The following is a 21,906-nucleotide window of genomic DNA, read 5'->3' as shown; positions in this document are numbered from 1 at the left end:
AGCATCACAATAGAGCCAATATTGTTGTTGTACATGTAGACCCATGGTACCCATCTAAAATCTTGTTGTGTCGTGTAGTTTCCCACGCTTTGTACTCTTTCAATGCTGCTTTGTCTTGAACTGACATGATTTGAACCGTGTCTCTATTTTGATTTGGCAAGACAATGCAGTGACCATAGGACATAGATATATGTTTGTTTGATGGTTTTATTATGTACTACTCCCTCCGTCCCAAAATAAGTGACTCAAATTTGTACCAACTTTGTACTAAAGCTAGTGCAAAGTTGACTCACTTATTTTGGGATGGAGGGAGTACTTGGTAATAGAAGACTTGGTAGTTTAATCCTATCCACCTTACTAATGAATTGGTTCACCGAAATGAGTTTCATATACTAGTACATGCTAAACCCATTATGTGTCTGCTTTTTTCTTCTTTTACAATGCTGATAGAATATTGGGGAAGAGTGCCTTATTAAGCAATAGTAAAGGAAGTAATGCATATAAGGTTCAGGATAGTGAGACATCCTTGTTGATCTCCAACAAAGCTGATAAAACAGCTAAGGAAAACTATCTTGAAGATAGTGAGGCAACCCCAAACTCTTGTCTTGGTGTAGTGTTCGGGTTACTGGCCACTACTGCTGGCACAAGCTATTCAAACTCACTGTCTGAATCAGTTCGGTTTCTTGAGTCTCAACTATTATCTTAAAGACATCGATCAGCCATGCTGGGACAAGAAGTCGAAGGACGGCGAAAGTCCCTGGAGAATTTAGATGCATACTTTCTAGTTCAACAGCAAGCATCGGAGGATTTTAGCACCAAACAGGAGAAAGCTAATAAGCTTGCTAAGCTTATTGCCAACATGGTGGATACCAAGGATAACGTTTCTTAAGCTCTTCTGAAGTTGTTTCAGTTATGGATTGGTTTTGCTGCCGCGTTTATTTGCACTGGTGGCCAATTTAGACGGCCAATGTATGTAATATGCTGCTTTGTTCCCTATATTTGCACTGGTGGCGAACTTTGATGCCTACTGGATGTAATATGTGTAATAGCCATAATAGCCTAGCATTAGTTGCTTGCTTATTTATTTCCTGATTGTCTTCATTAGTTGTTTGCTTGTAGTACAATTCTTTTGCCGCATTTTCTAGTGGCCATAATAACCTATTTTTATAACTATCCCACAATAACTATGGCAACACATGGACTGTTGTAACCATAGTCATGCTACTTGCTGTAGTGACCATGGGCCTACTACGGGCCGTAGGATCCATGGGCCTTCTGCGGGCCATATAATCGTTTTGCCAAACATGGGCCATACTATTCATGGACCAATAACGGTCTGCAAACTAGGCCGTCAAAGGGCTAGAGTGGAAATCATCCGTTTATGGCCCAACCATAATGGGCTATTAATATGCTGTATTTGATGATGCTATGAAAACAGCCCAATGGTTTTACGGGCCAAAAACGGGCCGACTGTAACACGGGCTCCATTTGGCCCACAAGCGGAGAAGGCCAATAACGAACCGTAAGTAACCGAATTCTGGAAACGAGCCCAAGAAGAAATGGGTCCTTAGAAGGCCGAAAGTTAACACGGGTTGGAAATGACCGACGGAATAATGGGTCGTTAATGGGTATAATGTGATACACTGTTCATTATGGGCCAGTTTCACCTTGGGCCTTTGATGGGCCCAGAGTTACAAAGGGCCTCGTATGGGCCGAAATACGTCATGGGCCATACATGGGCCGGTAGTTACAATGGGCTGGATCATATTGGACGACCCAGATGACGCTACTAGGCCTAATTCGGATAGGCCGTAATGGGTTGTGAGTTAGAGGGCTGTAAATGGGCTATATGTGAATATGTCGTTAACAGGCTTTCCGTGGGACGGCCCGCTACCTTTTGACCCAGTCAAACAGGCCAGCCTTTTCACTGGAATGGGCCTCTATTGGGTCGTGCCACGTGTCAACATATCATAGGCACCTCTGGTCCAATGAGTGGATCACATCTATCCCAGTGGTGAGCCGACACGTGGTTCCTCTGGCCATTGAGAATTTTACACGTGGAAAATTCCCATTGGTCCGGGCTGTTAACGAGCTATTGGATTTAAACTGGAACCCAATAGCTTAACGGCGACACTTTATGGTGGATGCCACGTGTCGGTTACCCTTGACGAAAGCACTTCCATGATGCGCCATTTATCGTCATGGAAGTGGACACTTCCATGATGATAATTTTGGTATTGTCATGGAAGTCCACTTCCATGATGATAATTTTGGTATTGTCATGGAACACTTCTACGACAGCACACGTATGACTATCTTGATTCTATCATAAAATCGTCATGGATGTACATGCATGACAAAAATTGTGACCTACTATGACAAACGCGTATCATCACGGAAGTGTATTTTTTGTAGTGTAATGGGTTGATACCTTGGTTCTCAACTGAGGGAAATACTTATCTCTACTTTGTTGTATCACCCTTTCCTCTTTAGGGGAAAAACCGACACAAGCTCAAGAAGTAGCATCTGCCGGAGGGGGAATCTACCATGAAGGGGCTCTACATCAACCTTGTTGCCCTTCCGATGATGTGTGAGTAGTTTACCCTAGACGTATAGGTCCATAGTTAGTAGCTCGATGACTTCTACTCTCTCTTTGATCTTCAATACAATGTTCTCCTTGATGTAATCACTTTTTGCGGTGTCTTTGCTGGGATCTGATGAATTGTGAGTTCATGATCAGATTACCCATGAATATTATTTGAGTCTTCTCTGAACTCTTTTATGGATGATTATTATAGTTGTGTGTTTCTCTCTGATCTATTGATTTGGTTTTGCCAACTAGATTGATTTTTCTTGCAATGGGAGAGGTGATTTGTTATGGGTTCAATCTTGTAGTGATCTATATTCCAGTGACAGAAAGGGACAAGACACGTATTTGTATTGTTGCCATTAAGGATAAAAATACGGGATTTATTCATGCGTGAGTTTACTTTGTCTACATCATGCCATCTTGCTTAAGACATTACTCCATTCTTTATTAACTTAATACTCTAGATGCATGCTGGATAGCGGTTGATGTGTGGAGTAATAGTAGTAGATGCAGGCAGGAGCCAGTCTACTTGTCTCGGACATGATGCCTATATAAATGATCATTGCCTTGGATATCATCATGATTATTTGCTTTTCTATCAATTGCCCAACAATTATTTGTTTACCCAATGTATGCTATTTCCAAGAGAGAAGCCTCTAGTGAAAACTATGGCGTCTGGGTCTACTTTTTATCATATATTAAAACGAAAAATACCTTGTTGCAATTTTTCTTTACTTTTTTTAATTATCTATCTATCACTACGAGATTTAATCCTTGTAATTAACCACTGAGGGATTGACAACCCCTTGTTCGCGTTGGGTGCAAGTATTTGTTATTTTGTGTGTAGGTACAGCTAACGAGGTGTTTCTTGGTTCTCCTGTTGGGTTGATAACCATGGTTCTTAACTGAGGGAAATACTTATCTCTACTGTACTTCATCATCCTCTCCTCTTCGGGGAAATCTCAACACAGCTCACAAGTAGCACGCTCTAGATCCAAGTTCTTGTCTTGCGCCTCTTCCTTATTCTTATGCTTCCGGTCTTGTTGCTTGTTCCACCATTGCGGAGGGGGACCCCAATACCTGTCGGGTGCAACTCATTTCTCATGCTGCACCTGGTCATGAAGCTCTTGCTCCCGGCGCCGCTCCTCCTCCAGATCCACCAGAGGCTGCTCGGAAGCCCGTCGATTTCCCCGCAAGCCCATGGCCACCACTCTCACGAAAGAGTGCTCGAGGGGGGCGGGGAGGGATGTGACGAAGATGACGAGCAGTAGCACCAAGCTGCTACAGTTCTGCTTTGGTGCCAAGGAACCCTGCCATGGATCGGGTAATCCATGCCGTAGCCACACGAATTGTATGGATGGAGTGGGCTTGCCCTAGGCCTCTACTAGGCCCAGCAAGGAGACAGGGCCAGACCCAATAGGCCGCAGCGCGTAGTCCGCCCGTTGCATGTAGACCGCCCACTATGTGTCGGCCACGGGATGGGTCGGACTGACTGCGCCCACAGGAGTCAGGCTCACTGGCCCAATCATAGGCCCTCCACTCGACGTACCACCGTTCGTACCTGAGCCTCCACCCGTGTTCACCGCTACCGACACCCGAGCCGCCGCGCTCACCATGGGCAACAGATCTGGCGCCTCCGCCATGGCTGCCAGGGGTGATGGCCCCACCGGCATCTGGGCGGCGCCAAGGGCGGACCGCCATGCCCAGGCCTCACCGTCGAGGGCGCCCATATATGGCATGCCACCGCTCTGGATCCAGGGCCGCCTAGAACAAAAGGGTGGTGATGCGCCGCATCGAGCAAGCCCCCCAGCTCTACCACACGAATCACGAAGTCACCCACCGAGACCGGGGACGCCCCACAGCCCACGTCATCATCATTGAGCGTGCCATCCATAAGTTCCACCTCTTCATTGTCGAACTCCGGCCCAGCTAGCACCCAGAAACGTGACCCCCAAGGGCAACACTGGGTCCAGGAAGGAGCAGAGGCTATCCAGCCACCGTGCAACTCAAGCACCGGGCACCATCACCGTCCAGCCAACTAGCTCCATAGAACCGGGGTTCGGCATTTGGACACCACCCGCGTCGTCACCTGAGTCGCCAGAGAGAGCCATTGCCATATTCAATAACCAAGTTGGGTTTTTACTTGGGAACCTGGCCGCCACCCTCAGCCTTCAGGATGAATAATGTCTTTGTTGGTCATTCCCAGGGAGTTTCCACCGAGAGGGTGCAATGCCACATGCACTTCCAGGCACTTGTATTCCTCGGGAAGCATGGGACATGCAATGCATTAGCCTTATTAATTCCCTATTGCATGCATAGGTTTACACTCGTCTCTTATCTTCGGTAACTAGCGGCAGTTTTCTCAAAGAACCCTCTTCTTAATCATCTCCATCATCTCACGAACGTACAACACTTCCATTCCTCTCACGCTGCTCCAAAATCCATGGAGTCCCAAATCTCTAAGATCTCCACTGAATACAAGGTTTGAATGATCACTAGCGATGAGTTCAAGGTCAGCTACACCGCCAATGCCACGAAGGTGCAAGAATGCTATTGCCACATAAGTTCCATGTCCAAGAAAAGCGGCTCTAGGGAGTTTCCATCTTCAAGAAGTGCGACTCTAGGGACTTTACATGTTCAAGAAGAGCGGCTCTAGGGAGTTTCCATGTTCAAGAAGAGCGGCTCTAGGGAGTTTCCATGTTCAAGAAGAGCGGCTCTAGGGTGTTATGTATGATAGTTGGGTTCAATCTTGCAAGTAATTTATCACAGTGATAAAGTGGAAAAGGCTTGGGACTGTAATACTCTGAAAGGAGGGAAAACATAATTGATAAATTTAAGAAAGAACTAGAAATCTATGAAGGGGGCCTATGTCATGGTTTTGTCACGGTAGATGCCCTTGTGAAAGGACTTAGGTGCGAGGCCATGGCAACGGTGATTAGCTTAAAGGGGTTGAGCGGGACGAGAGACACAAGTTAACCCAGGTTCTCCCCCTCACCGACGAGGTAAAAGCCTACTTCCTACTTTTTGTTTTATTGATTGATTATCAATTACAAGGGAGCGGAATCGCTTAACCTAGCTATCGATGAATTGTAGCTTCAGTTTACCCGCCACAGGGTCTCACCTTTATATACATAGGTCGAGGCCCTGGGCTTACAAGAGTCCAAGTAGGATCACTCAACATGACCAACCCGAGTTCTAAGTCGCCTTTGCCTTGCTAGGGAAGTCACCATCGAGCGGCTCACACCTCCAGGGTATGATGCCATATCCGGGTGTTGGGCCTTCAACAGGCCCGCCTTGTAAGCCGCCTCTAGTTTTCATATCTTATCTTTCTTGGGCCTACTTAGGCTTTCATTTATGAGTCGCCAACAGTGTAACACAGCCCCTCCTAGACGGGTCACATTGCGGGGTTATATCCCCAACATTAGGCCCCAGATTGATTTGAACTTGTTCATGTCAATCTTCATCCTCTAGTGGCGAGTCTTATTCAATTCTTCTAAATGTTGACCTTCAACAGACCTTCATGACCCACCACAAGAAAATATGACGTCACATTATTAATTTCAGAAAAATTGTCATGACGTCACAATGGATCTTTGCATTAACCAGCCATTCCAAAACTCGAGGTGCCCCTTATGTTATAATAATTATCATGCCTCATCGATCTTCGCGCATGTCGTTTCACTGTTTTACTTTCCCTTATAAATAGGCAAGGGGGGCCTGCCTTTTCACCTTTTACCCCATCGCCTCTACCTCTTTCTTCTTCCTCGCGACCTGGGCTGCAACCGGAGCGCCGCTGTGCCAAGCGAACCTCGTCGACCACTCCATCAAGGCTGCTGCATCGACCTGTTGGGACCAGAGATCTGCGGCGCTCCTCCACTCTTCGTCAACACTGTCAGGTATCATTCTTTTCCTTTTCCAGATCCACATTAGGGCATTCAAGTTCATAAAATTCATCATCGTTCGCTCAAGTTCATCCTAGTTCATCCATCCTCTGCCTAGAAGTCGTATTTCAATCCAAAAAGAGAGTAGGACCAGAGCGGTAGCAGTTTTAATCTTTATTTTACATCTTAGATAGATCTCCTTTTTCCTCGGAATGAATATATAGTCTACTAGTTCTTCTATCGCCGCTTGTTAGGTCTAGCATTTATCCTCCTTTTTTGACCTGCCGTAGATCCGAAAATATAGCCATAGATTGTGAGAATGGTTTAACCAATACTTAGGAAAAATTTCAGCAAATGTAGATCCATGGAAAACAGACCCGCCCTTCATTTTATGGCGGATTAATATTGAACTTGTACCTATCAACATGCCGTTAGCTTAAATTGTCAGAATTTAACCTGCTATACCTCAAGTCGCCTTATTGTCTTGACTAGGGCGGCATATAATATCTCCATGATCCATTGTAATAATAATTCTTATAACCATAACCGGCTTGCTGCTGCTGAAACATCATTACAATCACTTTGGTGGCTTATCATCGTAATATTTACCCGCCGTACCTTTATTCCTTGGTCACAACTTTCTAACCCGACCAACCATGACTAAGACTCCCACTTCCTACGACTGGGTTGCTTCTAGAGTCTCCGAGCTCTCACTAAATGATTATGAGGACATGGGAGTCTTGCCAGCCAAGGATGTCATCCACTAGCGGGTTCCAAGTGTTGAAACTACCCCTCAACCAAAACAGGGTGAAGTTTTCATCTTTGGGGACTACCTTCTCCGTGGTTTTTCGCCGCCTGGGTCAAAGTTCTTTCGACATGCTCTGCACTTTTATAACCTTCACCCCAAGATATTGGGCCCAATTCTGTCTCAAATCTATGCCACTTCCAAGTGTTCTGCGAAGTGTATCTTCATGAGGAGCCCACTATTGATCTCTTTCAAGACTACTTTTACATCAACCGCCAGACTAAGATGTAAAATGGGCCTAACCTTGAACTCGAGGTGTTTCTATTCAAAGGCGGAGGGATGTAACCTGTCTGCTACCGCACTTCCTGGCCACCCCAAGGACTGGAATTATACTTGGTTCTATTGGGGAGACACATCCCTAGCTGGAGAGAACCCCCTACCAGGTTACCGCCCTTACCGTCTCACCACCAACGGCGTGCTTCCATCTTGATTGACTACCATAGAACGCGGTCAATATGCCTCTACTTTTTAAAAGGTAAGGGCTTTGATCACCAACGGCTTAACTGGAGTTGACCTGGCCCACTACTGGGTTGCATGGAGGATTTTACCCCTGAGCCAGCGCGGGTGGCTTAATGTGCCAATACGCTGGTGACACAAAGGACCCATAGTGTTTCAACCCAACATAGCTAACTGACAAAGAGATCAACTACACTAGTAAGTCGCTGCTTGGGGAGTCACTAGAAAACTGCAGCAAAGCGGGTTTGAACCCTTCCTGCGCTCTTAACCCGGCTCCTCCTGTAAGTTTTCAAAAACATCATCTTGTTTATCTCTCTTGTGCTTCATATCCTTTCAACCATTACTTATGTTCATATTTATATAGGCCGACTGTCGTTTCTGGAGGAAGAAGGGCTCAGCCCACCAAGAAGACTAGGGAGGCTAAGTCTTAGGGCACGAATCATCGGAAGAAAGCAACAACACAAGAGCTTTTTGAACTATATGAGTCAGAGGTAGAACTTGACTCCCTTGGCCTTTTCTTTATGCAACTTATTGATGTTGATTCTTCTAAGGACGAGGTAGAGACAAGCCACGCCGACGCAGCTGAGGTAATTCATGTCTCCTCTGACTCAGAACCTTTGCCAAGAAAGAAAACATGATGGGTCATCCGGAAAGTAAGATTTTCTCATCCTCTTGCTCATTTGGACCCCAACATTCGTTTTAAGACGCAACAACATGAGTACAAGCGCTTGACCCAGAGTGGTGGCTCTGAAGATCTTATGGCCGGCTTATGCAAAACATCGGCTCCTCGCAAGCATCACAATGAGTTGCCTCATAGTATGACTCTGTCCCTTCCAAAGCCCGGTCTCATGTGTCAACCTCTGACTCCTTCTATTTCCAACTATCAGGGAACGCCACAATCATCTCGCGACTCAAGTGGAACCCAGATGCCTGCCTTCATTGTTCCCCATGGGTAAGTATTTTCATTTGTTAATAAAGGGCTTGTTGTGATATACTTATAAGCTCTATTATTTTTTGTCATAGAGCCAAAGCCAAGACTGGCAAGAAACAGAAGGTGGGCAACTCTTCCAAAGCCCCTGATGTTTGTGAGCCAAAGAAGCAAATGACGGAAATCCCTGAGGCCCCCATCCAAGACCCTGAAATGCCTATCAATGACCCACCGCCGCCAACTTGTGTTGATGTCTTTAAATCAATAGACACTGAAATTAGCCCGGTTGCCCATCAAGACCTGCCAAGTCGTAAGCCGCCCACTCCTGCCAAGTCGACTGACAAGAGCCCAACCGTTGTTGATGTCGATAATGTCATCACTACTAGGTCAGCCTTTAAGGTGCCCGAGGTTAGAGTCCTAGCCAAACACTCGACTAAGGAAGAAAATCCCTCATTAGAGAAGGGCAAGGCAAAATTGGACCTGGAGAGTTATTCTTCTTTTGATGCAGGTGAAGTGTACACGGGCTATTTAAGCACGACTAAGGAAAATCCTAGCAGTAGCGCGGGTAGCCGCGCTACTGATATGGCGCTATAGCTAATGCTTAAGTAGCACGCTTTGACCCGCGCTACTGCTACCTAGGGATAGCAGCAGCATTGGTCTGCAACACGTGCTGCTGCTAATAGTTGCACAACCCTTGAACAAAGAGCGCTACTGCTAAGAAACGCTACTGCTAAAGCCATACCCCACGCTAATATTATTAGTTTTTGAATTTTTCTTGCTCCATATTTTGTGCTGTTGAAGTTTTTTTAGAGCTTTATACAATAATCTCTAGCGTAACATACACATACAAATGTGATCATAGCATATACATACAAATAGTCTAATCAAATCATGTCATCATCATAATCATCATCCAACACAAAGTGGTATTTCATCATGATCTCAAAAATAGCGATACAAATCTCAAATACTTGCAACTATATCATCATCCATCTAAACAATGATATACGCGAGAAGAGCTATCACTAAGAGTGAGAGTGGAACTATGCAGTACATAAGGCGGCGGTTACGAGTCCTCTCTCGCGCTAGAGTGAACCTCAAGTAACTAGCTTCGGCTTCTTGTCTGCTTTTGAAGCCTTTATGGATGGCGCCCGAGACCCCATCCACTTGCGCCTGACAGTCAGGCCACTCGTCGTACGATTCCCGGAACCTTCCCTTTGTACATGACATAGCACTGCTTCTTCGCCATCAAGAATCTAGGTACTTGTTAGAGATGCATCTTCATCAAGAGAATGTACAATCATATGAAACAAAACATACTAGAGCAACACGAAAAAAGAAAGGGTTGGCAACCAGATGCAACATATAGTACGCAAACTAATTAACTAGAGGAACACAAGTTATCCTACCCAAACTAACAAAGTAGCGTTTGCTAGTTCGGCAGGGACCATGGACATCACAAAGTTTCATTGCTACAGAAACTATACAAGTTCAACCGACACACATCATCATCATCGGCATCATAAATCACTAGAAGTTCCATCCTTCCATATCATCAAAGATGGACCCTAGCTTCTTGAACGGTGTGAGGTCATGACGTTGCATGCCTATGCGAGTTCGGACGTCAACTTGCGATATAGGGCCGTGGTGGAACATCCCCTTGATACATCTCCAACGTATCTATAATTTATGAAGTATTCATGCCATGTTTACAAAAAATTTATATGGTTTTGGTATGATTTGCATGGAACTAACCCGGATTGACGCTCTTTTCAGCAGAACTACCGTGATGTTGTTTTTGTGTATAAATGAAAGTTCTCCAAATGATTTCAAACTTTTTGACAATTTTTTTGGAACAAAAGAGACTCCTCAAGCTTCATGGAAGGACCAGAAGGTGAAGGAGTAGGGAACAAGACACCGGAGTACGCCTGGGCCCCATTCTGTGCCCTGGTGGGTTGTGCTCACCTCGAGGCCCATCTTAGCGTGAATCCAACGCCAAAAAATCCTATAAATAGAGAAACCATCAGGGGTTAACCTAGATCAGAAGTTCCGCCGCCGTAAGGCTCTCTAGCGATCGAAAACCAATCTTGACCCTTTCCGGCACCCTACCAGAGGGGGGAATCATCTCTGGTGGCCATCTTAATCATCCCGGTGGCCACCACGATGAGGAGGCAGTAGTCCACCCTCAGGGCTGAGGGTTTGTACCAGTAGCTATGTGTTTAATCTCTCTCTCTCTCTCTCTCTCTCTCTCTCTCTCTCTCTCTCTCTCTCTCTTTCTCTCGTGTTCTTGAGATGTCATGATCTTGATGTATTGCGGGCTTTGTTAATATAGTCAGATCATATGGTGTTTTCCCCTCCCCATATTGTTGTGATGAATTGAGTTTTTCCCTTTGAGATTTCGTTGTTATCGGATTGAATACTTTTATGGATTTGAGAACACTTGATATATGTCTTGCAATTTAATACTTGTGGTGACGACGGGTATTGCATTGACTCACTTGATATTTGTTTTGGCACTCAACTCGCGGATTCTCGAGGTGACATTGGGGTAATCTATGCATACGGGTTGATGCATGTTCTTGTCTTTGTTTCTCCAGTAGAAATCTTGGGGCACTCTTTGAAGTTCTTTGTGTTGGATTGAATATTATGAATCTGAATTTGCTTTGGTGTTATTTTAGTACGAACTCTTGGTTAGATCAATCGGAAAGAATAGCATCGTGTTATTTTAGTATGAACTCTAGGATAGATTGATCGGAAAGAATAGCTTTGAGGTGGTTTCGTACCATACAAACAATCCCGTCTTATGTTCTCCGCTAGATAGGAACTTTGGAGTGATTCTTCGTTGCACTTTGAGGTGTGGTTATATGATCCAATTATATTAGCACTGTTGAGAGATTGCACTAGCGAAAGTACGGACCCTAGGCCTCATTTTCAAGCATTGCAATACCGTTTTTGTGCCCGTTTACTATTTGTTACCTTGCTGTTTTTATTTATTCAGATTATAAAAATATATTTCTACCATCCATATTACACTTTTATCACCATCTCCTCGCCGAACTAGTGCACCTATACAATTTGCCATTGTATTAGGTGTGTTGGGGACACAAGAGATTTCCTGTATTTGGCTACAGGGTCGTTTGAGAGAGACCATCTTCATCATACACCTCTCACGGATTGATAAACCTTAGGTCATCCACTTGAGAGAAAATTGCTACTGTCCTACAAAACTCTGCGCCTGGTGGCCCAACACGTGTCTACAAGAATAAATTTGCGTAGTAGACATTGTCGGTGTCAATACCGGCGGATCTCGGGTAGGGGGTGCCGAACTGTGCGTCTAAGGCGGATGGTAACAGGAGGCAGGGGACAATATGTTTTACCCAGGTTTGTGCCCTCTTGATGGAGGTAAAACCCTACGTCCTGCTTGATTAATATTGATGATATGGGTAGTACAAGAGTAGATCTACCACAAGATCAGAGACGCTAAACCCTAGAAGCTAGCCCATGGTATGATTGTATGTTGTCCTACGGACTAAAACCCTCCGGTTTATATAGACACCGGAAAGGGCTAGGGTTACACAAGGTCGGTTGCAAAGGAGGAGATACACATATCCGTACTGCCTAGCTTGCCTTCCACGCCAAGTAGAGTCCCATCCGGACACGAGACGAAGTCTTCAATCTTGTATCTTCATAATCTAACAGTCCGGCCAATGGATATAGTCCGGCTGTCCGGAGACCCCCTAATCGAGGACTCCCTCAGTAGCCCCTGAACCTGGCTTTCAATGACGATGAGTCCGGCACGCAGTATTGTCTTCAGCATTGCAAGGCGGTTTCCTCCTCTGAATACACCACGGAAGAATTTGAATACAAGGATAGTGTCCGACCCTGCAAAATAAGTTCCACATACCACCATAGAGAGAACAATATCACCACAAATCCAATTTGCTGACTTGTTTTGGCAACACGACATTATGCCATGGCCCGGTGATTATTCGAACCGTTTCCTTTAACTAGCCCCGCACATAACGCGAGGCAGTTTTTGACACGTCCTGTCAAAGCAGAGATCGTGTCCCCTTATCACGGGATTCTCATCAATACGGGTGTGGGTAACCCAACCGCGCCATCGATTACGGTGCTTGGGGGATAAGCGAGTTTCACTAGGCTAGTGGGGACGCATAGTTTCATCCTCCCATATAAAGGGATAAGGATTCACCTTTTCATCCACGCCTTCTTCCTCCTTGCTCATCCATTTTCGCACACTTGCGCTCCAGCGCCCAAGTCCGCACTTCCCACCTCAACCCTCTCCAACCATGTCCGGAGCGGGAGGCAGGTGGATGGTCTCCTCCGTCAGGGAGGGACACATCAAGAAGCTGAGGAGAGCCGGATACCTGCCCGACGACATCGCACACCGGCTCCTAGATGAGGGGCAGTTCATCCCCACCCCCAGGCCCCATGAGAGGGTAGTGTTCCTTACCCATTTCCTTTGCGGACTGGGATTCCCTCTCCACCCATTTGTCTGGGGGCTCATGTTCTACTACGGCCTTGATTTCCACGATCTGGCCCCGAACTTCATCCTCAACATCTCAGCGTTTATCGTCGTGTGCGAGGCCTTCCTCCGCATCAAGCCCCACTTCGGCTTATGGCTGAAGACCTTCAATGTCAAGCCGAAGGTAGTGAGCGGCCGCCAGGCGGAGTGCGGAGGCGCCATGGTGGGCAAGATGCCCAATGTTACATGGCTCGACGGCACCTTCGTGGAGACCATAAAGGGGTGGCAATCGGGGTGGTTCTACATCACTGAGCCGCGTGACCCTAAATGGGCAGCGGCCCCCGAGTTCCGATCTAGCATCCCCACGTGGCTCACCTCCTGGCAAGAGAAGGGCCTGTCCTGGGGTAGTTCGGGAGAGCTGACCGGACTCCAAACATGTATTCAAAACATGGTGAACAAGAAGCTCAAACTTGTCAATGTAGTCCAGGTCATGCTCATCCGCCGGATCCTCCCGTGCCAACAATGGGCTTTCAACTTGTGGGAGTTCGACCCGGCCTAGCACCAAACTCTGAATAGGCTCTTCGACACAACCCACGAGGATGCCTGGAGGGTGCTATTCAAGGGTGCCGAGGTACCCCCTCCCACTACCGAGGATCGCGGATCCTGCGCGAAGCGCCAAGCCAGTGCGGTAAGCTGTTTTACCTTTCACATGATACTTGTTTTTCATAGTTTGACTCTATGCGGGATCTAAGCTCCCGTACCTTTGATAGGACTGGCAGGAGACGGCCGGACAGATCGACTGTCCGGCTCCTTTGCCCGAAGGCCCAGCAGATGCTCTCCTGACGAAGATGCTGACTCCGGCTCCTTACAAGGTGCCGGAGAAGACCAAGAAGGACAAGGGAACCCGAAAGAGTTCTCGACGCCAGGCGTCATCGGACTCATCATCCGATAACTCTATGACACACTCCTCCCCCGAAGATGACGAGGAAGAAGAAGATGCTCCCCCTCCAGACGGGGGAGACAAAAAAAGGAAGGCCGCCCCAACTAGGGAGGCCAAAGGGTCCAAGAAGGGAAGGACTCTCCTTCCGGACAGTTCTACCACCGCCGCCGACGGCGAAGACGAGTGGCTGCCCAGGGCCAAGCCCCTGGGGAAGTCGTAAGTATTCAGATACCAGAGTAACTCATAGCATTCCTTTGTCGCACTGCTTCCCTTAACGCCGAACATGATTATGCAGGCCGCCACGAGCCCGTATCGATGTATCATCGGACGGCTCCCTGGGCTCCTCGGATATGGATAGCGATCCACTTGCGGACGACGTCGAGGTATTGTCCCAAGAGGCACCGGGTCGAGGGGAGACAGTCCCGGAGGCGCCCCAAGGCGACCTTCCGGACTCCAGGACCAGAGGGGACATGGCCCCTGAGGGCTCCGAGTTCGGCCCTCAGCTGAACGCCGCGCTGAAACCTCCAGTAGTCCCGGACTTGGGCAGGCGGCCTCCTTCCAAGAGGGGCAAGACGCTTGTGCCGGTGACCTCTGTACAACCAGAGGCACCAGACACTCTACTGGGAGCGCTTCGCAGCGCTTCCATCGACGAAGAACACCGCGCTATTATGAGTGCGGTGATCCAGAAGGTTCAGTCCGCCAAGAGCGGATTGACTGAAGCCTGTGCTAGCCTTCTAACAGGCTTTGAGGTAAGTGTTTAAAATATAGGAAAAATGTTACCGCATAGACAGTTGCCCCTGATGCTATGTTCGGTGTTCACAAAGAAAAGCCGAACAGAGGATCAAACAATATCGCAGGAGTCTAATATAAGTATGTCTGTATGCGTATGCAGGCTTTGCTTCTGGCATCTGCCGCACTAACTGCGGAGGTCGCCACACTGAAGTAGGACCTTAAAGGGTCCAAGGACGAGCTCGACCTTGCCAAGAGGCAGCTTGAGGAGAACAAAGGTAAGTAATACCTAGTCTATGGATATGTATAAAAAGAATGTGATTGCAAAATGACAGGATCATCATGAATTTGCCAGGGGCCATGGCCGAAGTGGCAACCCTAAAGCAAGCACTATCCGAGGCCAAAAAAAGCGGACAAGGAGCGCACCGAGTGAGAAAAGCAGGAGGCGCGGGTGGGCGAGGTGCAACAAGAGCTCCAAGCTCTCGTGACGAAGCACGAGGCGTTGGAGCTTGACTCGAACACGCGGGAGTCTGAGCTTGCCGCGGCGTTTGAGAGAGCGAAGAATGCCAAGGCCGAAGCCCAAAGGGCCCTCCAGGAGATTGATGCGATGAAGAAGATAGCGGTGGGTAAGGCATTCTATATGCAAAGCAAGCATGTGAAAGTAAATTACCTGTTACTTACCCGAATCCGGAGCTCTCCAGGAGCATTCGCAGATTTGCCCCGCGGCGTGTCCGATGCCGCACAATTTTACCAGGCCGAGGAGGGAAGCTCAATGGAGAAGCTATTCTGGTCTCAGTATACTGGGAACGAACACCCGGTGCCAATGAGCGACCACCTAAAGCAGCTGGTCAAGCTACACAAGGCGGCCGAACAGGCCATAAAGGGCATTATAGTCCGGCTGTGTCCTGGCGACGCCCTTCCGAACAACTACTTCGGCCTGGTGAGGCGGCTTGTGGATGCCTGCCCGCGGCTGGAGGTCTTCAAGCGATCCGTCTGCATTGAAGGTGCACGCCAAGCTTTCGCCCGTGTGAAGTTGCAATGGGTCAAGCTAGACGTCGTGAAGTTGATCAAGGAAGGGCCGCCGGAGGGCAAGGAGCATCGCCACCCCCGAGATGTACTACGAGAGTGTTCTGAAGGGTGCCCGTCTCGTAGCGGACGAGTGCACGAAAGATGTAATATTTGAGTGAAACTTGCTCGAGTGATCCTGTATTTATGAAAACTTGTTCATATGCGCTATGCAACGCTTGTTTGAATTTAAAATATTACCTTATGTTTGGTTGTTTATCCAATCTGAGGGATGGCTAGTCCTCGGCTTCTGCCCCCATGCCGCGAGTGATGGGGTGTTCGAGATAAACCTAAGCACTCTTGTTCCCATTTTTGGGTCCTTCGAGGGAGGTGCTCAGCACAGCGAACAAGGGAACCGGACTAATAATGCTTTATCACTCTCACTTAGCCATAGAATTCTATAATTTTAAATTTCAGCGAAGCCCCTGGTATTCGAAAGGCCGAATTCGGGGCGCAATACACGCCTTTAAGTCGGACAGGACCGGCTCCTCGCTCTAAGCGGCATAAGTCCTTAGGGACTCCAAACCTCGCCGAACAGCGACTAGTCTCTCGCCTTATCATGACACTCAGTTTTAGCTTTCTCTACTGAGGTGCTTAGCCCAGCAGAACCGGGGCACAATCGCAATAGTTCTCCTAGCTCTACCTTAGTCGATAGAGCAGAACGTAAGGTACCAAAACATAGGAGCCGGGCAAACCCAACATTTGACCAAAGACATGATTTGGAGCCGATGCATATAATGCTATAAGTTCGGGGTGCCGCACTTGTGGAAGTGTTCGGACTTTTCACACCATATTGTGGGGTACGTAAGCCCCTGGTGTATTGGCCGTACCAAAGTGTATGGTTGCAAGGCATCATTAATGAACACATATATATAAAACAAGAATGCAATAATAGTCGTAATGTTATGCATTGTTTATTCAAAAAGGTGCGTTAAAGCCGAATGATACAGATAGTAAGATAAGCAAAAAGTGGGACTATGTCCCTTCCAAGGGCAAGCTGAGGAATAGTATTAAAGCAAATATTTCACTCGTTATCGTAATCCACCTGGGAGTTCTGTGGTGTGATGTAGCTTTCTGCCTCCTTGGTTGCTGCATCATGTGTTCGGCAATCATCCTGTCGGACAGTGTTTCTAGAGATTAAAGTCCTGAAAGAGAAAAATAACAAAGCGGGAAGCCCTTAGTGTGGTTTAAACCGCGTCTTGGGGCGTGCCGTAGTTGTGCCCCCCTCCCCACCTGTGCCCATGGTATTTTTAATGCGTAATTATGTATGCGTGGCACGGATTTCGCTGTTTGGCTGGGACTGGGGTGGGGCCGCATTGCTATGCGAGCTCAGATCATGCCAGGTGGTCTAGTTGCCGATTACTCCAAGAGCTTGAAGGTGTCCGGGTCTTTTAACGCCGAACTGGTGGATTGCCTTGAGAGGCTGCTTTACGCTTCTGCTGCGAGGGCCGCAGTGTGCTCCTCCATTCGGAGAGAGCGCTCTGTGTTTCCATTAACTGTAATGACCCCCCGAGGTCCTAGCATATTGAGCTTGAGGTATGCATAATGTGGTACCGCATTGAATCTCGCAAATGCGGTTCGCTCGAGCAGTGCATGATAACCACTGCGGAACGGGACTATATCGAAGATTAATTCTTCGCTTCGGAAGTTATCCGGGGATCCAAAGACCACTTCCAGTGTAATTGAGCCTGTGCAATGGGCCTCTACACCTGGAATGACGCCTTTAAAGGTCGTTTTTGTGGGTTTGATCCTTGAGGGGTCTATACCCATTTTGCGCACTGTGTCCTGATAAAGCAGGTTCAGGCTGCTGCCACCGTCCATAAGGACTCGAGTGAGGTGAAATCCGTCAATGATTGGGTCTAGGACCAGTGCGGCAAATCTGCCATGATGGATACTAGTGGGGTCGTCCCTGCGGTCGAAGGTGATCGGACAAGAGGACCGTGGGTTGAACTTTGGGGCGACTGGCTCCAACGCATATACGTCCCTGAGCGCACGCTTCCGCTCCCTCTTGGGGATGTGGTTTGCGTATATCATGTTCACCATCTGCACTTGTGGGGGGGAACCTCTTCTGTCCTCCAGTGTTCGGCCACTGGGGCTCCTCTTCGTCATCGCTGTGTGACCCCTTATCTTTGTATTCGGCAATTAACTTGCCGGCCTGCTTGAATACCCAACAGTCCCTATTGGTGTGGTTGGCTGGCTTGTCGGGGGTGTCATGTATTTGACACGAGCGATCGAGTATGCGGTCCAAACTAGACGGGCCCGGAGTGTCGTGGTTCTAAGTCTGACAGTAATGTAGGGGGGTAGGTATGGAGAGGCAAGATCTTAGCTATGGAGTAGTTGTAAGCACACGAGGTTTACGAGTTCAGGCCCTTCTCGGAGGAAGTAATAGCCCTACATCTCGGAGCCCGGAGGCGGTCAACTGGATTATGTGTGTATGAATCATAGGGGTGCGAACCCTTTACACTGAGGATGGGGTGGCTTATATAGAGTTCGCCAGACCCCTCCAGCCCTCAGTTATGCAGGGTTTTAACGACATTAAGGTCGGGCGTTACTGGTAACGCCCCTAATAAAGTGCTATGATGACCATAAAAGCTACTTAATGACCGACCGTTAGCGTGCGGAGTGACTTTAGGTCTACTGGCCGTCGAGTGGTTGGATCTTGGTCGAGTGATTGCTTCTTGGTCGAGTGTCTTCGAGTCTGTTGAGTGGAACACCTCCAAGTCGATTGAAAGGTGATGATGTCCTTGGGTAGGGCAGTTAGGAAAGGTCCATGACCCTACCCTAGGTACATAGCTTCATCATTAGCCCCCGAATGGATCGAGGTTTGAGTGGGGAAGGAGTTGAGAACTTCTCCGACTCATTTTTCATGCCATGAGCATATCTTGTTTCGATCAATGCACCTGAGTGACGACAGCAACTTCCTTTTCAGTCGCCTTGATCCATTCTTAGTTTTTTGTCAAGTGAGTTTGTTTACTTGAAAAGCTCCGAGTGACGGTGTGGAGGAGATCTTCCGTCTGACAAGTTGTTCTGCTGCCCGCGGATTTCGCGGGATTCGAATTTTGGGAAGCACGCGGGACGAGGGAGGCCACAGTAATCGGATGGGATAGGGCGGAGCCGCCTCCATCTCCGCGCCACGTTTTTCGCCACGTATCGCACGCGCGACTGTTGCGGGGTTTGACAGGATCATCTGGGCCTACCAGTCAACCACTCAGAAGTAACCTCATATAAGGCGTCGGACCGGGGTTTCTTCAACAATGCGTTCTCATTTCCTCTTCTCCTCTTCAGGCTTCTTCGTCGCCCTTGTTCTCACCCCAGCGCCGCCGCTCCGTACGTGTCTCGCCGGCGACGATGGGGAAGGAGAAGACGGTGGCTCTGGAGCAGGTGAAGAAGGCGACGGCAAAGGCGAAGGGGAAGGCGACCAGTCAGGGTGGATCTTCCTCACGAGCCGGCCTGCCGAAGGGCTAGATCCAGGGCGACTGGATCCACTCGACGATCCGTCAAGAAGACCTCGACGACCTAGCCGACGGAGGACTGATCCCCCATGGATCGGTGCGGCTTCCGGGGAAGGAATCTGAGCCGCAACCTCGGGAGGGAGAGCGCGTTCTCCTTGCCACCCACGTCGACCGTGGGTTTTCCTTGCCTCCTCACCCTTTCTTTCGGGGATTTCTGAATTTCTTTGGGACACAACTCCACCACTTCACTCCCAACACAATCGTGTATCGCGCTGGTTTCGTGTCTTTGTGCGAGAATTTCTTGGGTTGTCGGCCTCACTGGGATCTTTTCAAGCACATTTTCACCTGTCGTTCTCAGACGGTGAAAAAGGCCAATCCGAGTGATGAGAGAACACAAGTGATTCAGATGTGTGGGGGTCTTGGTGTTCAGATGAGAGGGAAAAGTTCCTTTCCGGCCATGATTCTTCCCGACTCGGTCCGCGGATGGCAGTCGACCTGGTTTTACTGCAAAGACCAGCCGACACCAGGGCAATCGACTGGCCTCCCTCCTTTTACCATGGACCGAGTGAGGAAACCCTCCTCTTTGAAGGTGATCCCGGAGGAGAAGGTGCAAGTTAAGGTGTTGGTCGAATGAGTGGTCCAGCTTATCCATGACGGGGTCACTGGTATGGATCTCTTGGAGGTTTTCCTTTAGAGGCGCATCCAGCCTCTTCAAGCTCGAGACCATCCGATGTGGATGTATTCGGGTCTTGACAACACCACTCGGATTCACCCGGAGGAGGTCGATGACGACACACTGGAGGGGTGGCTGTCGGGCATCACCGGAAACAAGGACAACCCCAGGGGAGCCAGGAGAGTTCCTCCATTCGACTAGTCCCATGAACCAGAAAAGGTCCGATTCTGAGCTTTTGATTATAATCTGAATTCACTCGCGCAGTTGTCTATATTTCGTCGACTGACTTTATTCTTCCTGCTTTCTTTCAGGCCCTTATCGAAATGTACTCAGTGCCCAACGGAGAGCAAGAGCAAGAACCGGAAGGAGAGGTGAGCGGCTGCGACAGTGGCGAATGGCATTCTGACGGAGAAGGGGACGAAGAAAGCGACGACTCAAGTGATGAAGAAGAAGTCGAGTCGCCTCCTTGCAGGGAGAGGCGATCCAAGCTTGACCAAGAACGACTGAGCGCCCGTGAAAAGGCGATTGCTCAGACGGTCTTCAAAGCATCCTCGGACATCTTCACCAACCCCAACTGAAAAAGCATCAAAGCATCCCAAAGTTGTAGAGTAGAAGCCTCGGAAGGCATTGCCAAATATTAAGATTGACATCCCCGTCGCTTCTGCGTGAGTGTCTCCCTTTGTATTCACTCGACGCTCCATGTTGTTTATTTTTTTCTTGATTTAACCAGATGAACTTTGGAACTGGCAGCGCTGCTACTTTCGGGACCTCAGCTTACAGGGATGAGGATGAGGTAATGGAGGATGCAGTCACTTCCAATCTGGGTATGATTTCTGTCATTCTGTCTTTATTTGGTCGACTCAACTTCAACGTGTACCATTGGGTGATGTGATTTTGGCGATTGATCTTTGTACAGCTCCTAACATTATTGACCTCCCCGATGATGATGATGAAGAGCCTGAGAGGCCTTTGACGAGGAAAAATAGGAAAGCTCCTGCAAGTAGGGTGTCACATTCGACGCCGATGGCGGAACCAGTCGTTCAGGACGCTGGTGATGCCAATCGGGGTATTGTTACCTTCGTCGTACCATTCTCGAGTGCCCTGCCTTCTTCGTCGACTTCTCGAGCTCCTGCCGACCCACCTTCAGTTTTTGCGATCCATCATGTCCCAGACGAAGTGAATGCTGCCAAGGAAGCTATACGCCAGGCGGGCATTATGATGGAGAAGATGACAACGGTGTGGGACGCCAGTCAGGCCGCCTATGACGCCAACTCGGCTCTCCAAAGCAATGTTCAGGTTAGTTGGTCACCGCTTGTTCTGTTAGGATATGCTATCTGAAGACTCTCTTTCCGAATATCTTTGCATCAGTACACCCACTGGGTGCATCGATTGAATTTTTGGACTAGTGGGGGCATGCTGAGTGCACCCAGTGGGTGTAGTCCCCGAGACCACAGTGGACTGCTGGCAGTCGACTGTAGTCTTTGTATTTTGATTCTTTCGCTCGACCTGGTCTGGCCGTGTCGAGTGTAAACCGAACCGGTGGGGGAACGCAAAGTGCACCCACTGGGTGTAGTCCCCGAGACTATGGTGGACTGCGGGCAGTCGACTGTAGTCTTAGTATTTATTGTCTTTGTCGTTTTTCGCTATAAAATAACTTACCCTCCCTGATTGCATAAATCTTGTGATCTTGGAGCTCGCTTTGCTGACTTGGAGAAACAGCAGATCCAGCTAAACCTTGACTTGGAATTGGCCAAGACAGAGCTGCAAAACGCCAAGGACGACACCAATGGTAAGGCGAGCTTTTCGACTGGTTTGTCTTAGGCTTGAGTAACCTTCTGCTCTTTCTGAATCAAGCACCATTTCTTTGCAGAAAAACTGAACGAAGCTCTGGCGAAGAAGGATCA

This window comes from Triticum dicoccoides, chromosome 5A, assembly GCF_002162155.2.
Source record: "Triticum dicoccoides isolate Atlit2015 ecotype Zavitan chromosome 5A, WEW_v2.0, whole genome shotgun sequence".
Classification (NCBI taxonomy): Eukaryota; Viridiplantae; Streptophyta; class Magnoliopsida; order Poales; family Poaceae; genus Triticum; species Triticum dicoccoides.
This window is presented reverse-complemented; position numbering follows the sequence as displayed.